The 5470-nt window shown below is 45.0% G+C and overlaps 1 protein-coding gene across 1 annotated transcript in view; it reads left to right on the top strand.

Moving 5' to 3' along the window:
* Positions 1–5470, top strand: part of SH3PXD2B (SH3 and PX domains 2B) — a 74973-nt gene that overhangs the window by 24393 nt on the left and 45110 nt on the right. The window lies entirely within an intron of this gene.

Here is a 5470-nt window from a genome sequence, read left to right as displayed (position 1 = left end):
AGCCCGTGCTCCGCAATGGGAGAGGCCACAGCAGTGAGAGGCCCGCGTACCGCAAAAAAAAAAAAAAAAAAAAAAAAAAAAAGAACCGCCGCCCAGGCGCCCCTTCTGAACGTTAATGCTCAGATGTCTTTGGCCTCCTGCCTGGCGAGGGTGGTGAGTGGGTCCCCAGCTCCGAGCAGGCATCAGCCCAACTTATCGACAGAGATGGGAGAGAGAGCCAGGCCAGGGGCAGCCCGCTGTGCTTGAGAAGAGTCCAGGCACCTTCGTGCAGGAAGGAGGGACACTGGGGAACATAGGGCGGGAGCCAGCCCTCTAGAGGAGCCGGCATGTCGGGGAGGCTGTTTGGGGGCTTTGTCATGCTCTCTGGTGGCCACAGCCGACGTTCCCCACTTGCTGGCTGGCTTGGGCTTGTAGAAGGAACATAGGACTGGGAGTTCTAGACCCAGCGCTGTTCCCAGTCCGGAGCACCAGCATTGTTCATCCATTCAGGAAATAGGTATCAAGGACGTGCTGTATACCAGGCCCACAGGCTGGGCACGGGGGGACAATGAGATGACATGGCAGATGCAGTCTGTGCCCACAGGGAGCTTCCAGTCTGCTGGCCAGGCAGCCAGATGTTCCACCCGGGCAGAGCAATCCCCTCCCCTCCCCTTCTGCCTCGCTTACTTCATCTGTGAAATGAGACCACGTCACCTGCCCCACCCACATTATGGAGTTATTGGGAGACTGAAATGAAGTAACGGTGGGAAAATTAGGACATGCTCAGCAGCTAGTTTTCTGGAGTTTGGGGGCTGAAATCGTGGTGAGCCCCCCTGGGTATTATGCTTGATAATTCAAAAGATAGACCTGTTCCCCAGTTTCCTGGAGTTAGAGTTTTGTTCTTATACTTTAAGGTAAATCCATTTCCTCACTTCTTCAGTGGGAATAATAGTACAGTCATCCCTCATTATTGGCAGGGGGATTGGTTCCAGGACCCCCCGTGGATACCAAAATCCACGGATGCTCAAGTCCCTTACATAAAATGGCATAGTGTTTGCATATAACCTACGCACATCCTCCCATATACTTTAAATCATCTCTACATTACTTATAATACCTGATACAATATAAATGCTCTATTAATAGTTGCCAGGCACACAGCAAATTTAAGTTGTGTTTTTTGGAACTTTCTGGAATTTTTTTCCCTGAACATTTTCAATCCGAAGTTGGTTGAATCCATGGATGTGGGACCCACAATCACTGTGAGGCTTGAATCTATGTGTATGAAGTGCTGAGCACAGTGCCTGGCACATAGTAGGTACGCAGTTTTCACATCTCCTTGGCTGCCATGGCCAAGATGCTTGGGCTCTGCGATCTTTTGTGAGACGGTAAGAGAGAAGCTAATTGGTCTGTATGATTATTGTATATCACTGGAAGAAGTGGGTACCATGTGGAGATGCTTGTTCTCATATGGGAGGACCAGAATCTTTCATCTCAGGCCTTCCAGATGGCTCTCCCTTCCCCCACATCTCTGGGCGAAAACCAGCAAAGACAGGGTCAACCATTCAAGTGTGTTAACTCCCCATACATTTCCCACAACTGCCACCCACACTGAAAGTCCAGAAAAACAAGCCTAGTTCCTGCCTTTGGGGCCTTAGGGGCCAGTGGACATTTTTTGAGCTATTTTTATTATTCATTTGTACAGGCTGCTTATATAGTAAGGAATTAGCCTTTTCCGTATTTGTGGTAAATATTTGTCCCTTTTATTGTGCATTTGTATCTTGTTCCTGGATTTTATCATGTACATAAGTTTTATATTTTTGTGAAGTCAAATCCGGTGACCAATTTTTTAGTTGTGACTTCTTTCATTTGCTTTCAGTCTAAGAAGGACAGTCACCATTCAGACACAAGATAGTTCCCTTAATTTTTTTCTAGTTAATTTATGCTTTGGGTTTTCTTTTAATATATACTCATTAAATCGATTCAAATTCATTTCAACATTTGGCATGTGGTGAGAATCTAAAGTTTTTTCCTCTGGTTAGAACCTTTTGACCGGCTAGAAGAAATCTTATTGCTCTATTTATTTAAAAACAAAAAAGACCATAATCTATAGTGTTTAATGATCATTTCCCTTTCTTCGTTCAGGAATAATACAAGAGAAAAACAGCACCTGCCCTCAGAGGGGCTTCTATACTGGTGGGAAAGGCCATGTGAACATGTGGATACGTGTGGCCTGTGCGCACACAAACACACGCACAAATAGAACATCCACTAAAAATACAAAACACAGCCTAGACTGTACCCCAAGAAAGCACAAAGTAACAGCTGAGATAAGCTAGCCAGCATCCTGCTGAAATAGATGTATTTAGTTCCAAGAGGCTTCCTGGAAGGAAAGGGAAGTTTTCAGTCTCTTTGTCTGTTCCCCTCTGTGTGACCTTGGACAAGTGACTTGACTTCTCTGAGCTTCTCTTTCCTCATCAGTAAAGTGGGCATGGCTAACCTTGCTCTCATCTTGGTTAGGCAATATCCTGCTCATAAAGGGTAGTGATAGTGTCAGGCACATGGCAGGTGCTTACCTAGTGATGCCTTCCTGTCCTTAAGCTGGACTTTGAAGAAAAAGGGAGGGAGGGAAGGAGGGAAGGAAGGAAGGGGGGAAGGAGGGAGGAGGGAAGGAAGGAGAGAGGGAGGGAGGGAGGGAAGGAGGGTGCTGAGAAACCCAAGGGTGGCTTTGGGGCCACAGCAGGCAGCTTCAGCTGGGCCTCGGTTGTTTAGGCAGTAATGAATGGTGAGGGCAGGTGCTCAGTGAGGTTGGTCCCTTGGTCAGGATTCTGATGCTCAGACCTGAGTTAGGGCTTGTGATGGAGACTGGGAGTCTTTCCCAGCAGTTTCTAAGGAAAGAAATGAATGGTGCTCTTAGAGGAAGGTTTTCGCTACCATTCCTGAGTAAACTTGAGATCACCCTAAGCATGTTGCACCGAAAATAACGTGCCTGCTTGAGCCCACACAAGCTGCTGCTTGAAACCGAGAGCCCCCCTGCTGCCCCTCACCCCCATGCTCCAGCTAGGACAGCGAGACAACTAGCAGGGGTACACGGTAGTGTGAGAGCTGGGATTTCAGGTATCCCAGACCGTGGCTCAGGCCGCAGCCTGGATGGCAACGAGGGAAGAGGGCTTTACATGGAAGCAGACTTAAGAGACCTTTGCTGCTGTGTCCTGGAGCCAGCAGCTAAGAGGCAACTTCCCCCACAGGACAGTCCAGGGTGTGGTCAGGAGAGTGGGCTCCAGCCAGGCTTCCCAGGTTCCAATCCTGGGAGAGATGCCTCACCTCTCTGGCCCTCAGTGTCTCCACGTGTGAAATGGAGTGACCCTCAAGGGTTGATGTGAGGATTCTGCGGGCCAGTCCAGGTACAGCATTCTGACCAGGACCCTGTCCACAATGAGTGGCAGGAAATGTGAGCTGGGATATTCCACTGTCACCCTCCCTCTCCCCTGCACAGGGGAGTGACACTGAGCTTCACTGGGTAATGGCTGGCCAGAGGACATCACTACTGACTGGCCCAGCCCAGCCCTGGGCCTGGCCCTGCTGTTCCTTCCAGACACACAGGAGGGCAGCCCCAAGCTCCAGGACTTGGCTTAGCTCCCAGCTCCCCCACTTTCGAGGTTACACCGAAAGCATTATTACATGGTGGTTAAAAACCCAGACTTTAAAATCAGACACTGAATAGACATTTCTTCAAAGAAAATACAAAAATGGCCAAGAAGCATATGAAAAGATGCTCAGCATAGTGTCCTTAGCCATCAGGAATTGGAAGTTCCAATTCCAGTGAGATACCACTTCATACCCACTAGTATGGGTAGAATCAAAAAGACAGATAGCAACAAGTGTTGAGGATGTGGAGGAACTGGAACCTACCTGTGTTGCTGGTGGAAGTCTACAATGGTGCAGCCACTGTGGAAGACAGCCTGGCAATTCCTCAGAAAGTTAAGCCTAGGGACTTGCCTGGCAGTCCAGTGGTTAGGACATGATCTTCCAATGCAGGGGATGCAGGTTGATCCCTGGTCAGGGAGCTAAGATCCCACGTGCCTTGAGGCCAAAAAGCCAAAACATTAAAGCGGAAGCAATATTGTAACAAATTCAATAAAGACTTTTAAAATGGTCCACATCCAAAAAAAAAAAAAATCTTAAAAAAAAAAAAGTTAAGCCTAGAGTTACCATATTACCTAACAATTCCATTCCTACATCTATAATCAAGAGAAATAAAAATATATGTGTCCATACAAAAATTTGTGTACAAAGTTCATAAAAGCATTATTCATAATAGCCAAAAAGTGGAAACAACCCAAATGCCCATTGGCTGATGAACAGATAAAGCGTGATTTATCCACACAGTGGGATATTATTCAGCCATAAAATGGAATGAACACTGATACGTGCTACAATGTGGATGACCCTTGAAAACATTATGTTACATGAAAGAAACCAGTCACAAGAAGCCACCTATTATATGGTTCCATTCATATTAAATGTCCAGAATAGACAAATCCTTAGAGATAGCAAGCATATTAATAGTTGTCAAGGGCTGGAAGGAATGGAAATGGAGAGGAACTGCTAAGGGGTTTCTTTTGAGAGTGATGAAAATTTTCTGGAATTTGCTGATGGCAGTGGTTGCACAACTTTGTGAATATACTAAAAAACAGTTAATTCTACACTTTAAAAGGATGAAATTTATGGTATGTGAATTATATTTCAATTTTTTTAAATGGAGATAGGCCTGGGTTCAGACCCTGGCTATGCTTCTTGCAAGCTGTGTGACCTCAGGCAAGTTACTTAACTTCTCTGTGCCTCATTTTCCTCATCTGTAAAATGGGCACCAAGAGAGTACTTATTTCCTGTGGTTATTATGAGTATTAAATGAGTGAACTAAAAGTGCCTAGCAGGGTCCTAGCACAGGATAATAACATTTATTAGGAATTTTGTAGTATTAGCTAATGTTACTGCTGCCACAATATCTATCTAAACCCAACCATCCTATCACCTCCCTTTACTTTTTATAACATCAGAAAGCTTTTTACTAATGGGATAATTTACTTAAAAGTATGTTGTGGGAGAGAGGTGGGATAGGGAGGGTGGGAGTGAGGGAGACGCAAGAGGGAAGAGATATAGGAACATATGTATATGTATAACTGATTCACTTTGTTGTAAAGGAGAAACTAACACACTATTGTAAAACAGTTATACTCCAATAAAGATGTTAAAAAAAAAAGAAAGAAATTTAGGTAAACTGGATATTTTACCACTGTTCACCATCTCTTATGAAACCAGAAGAAAAGCAGCTTTCTTATGGAATGACGGAGAACTTGTAAAGATAAAACACCAGTCTGCAGGAGAAAGGGAAGAAGAGAATGATGGAAATACCTTCTGGAAAACTATTTTTACATTATGTTTTGTTTGTTCCTGATAAATAAATTGAAATCTTCTAAACATTAAAACA

This window comes from Physeter macrocephalus, chromosome 2 (genome assembly GCF_002837175.3).
Source record: "Physeter macrocephalus isolate SW-GA chromosome 2, ASM283717v5, whole genome shotgun sequence".
Taxonomy (NCBI): Eukaryota; Metazoa; Chordata; class Mammalia; order Artiodactyla; family Physeteridae; genus Physeter; species Physeter macrocephalus.
This window is presented reverse-complemented; position numbering and strand designations above follow the sequence as displayed.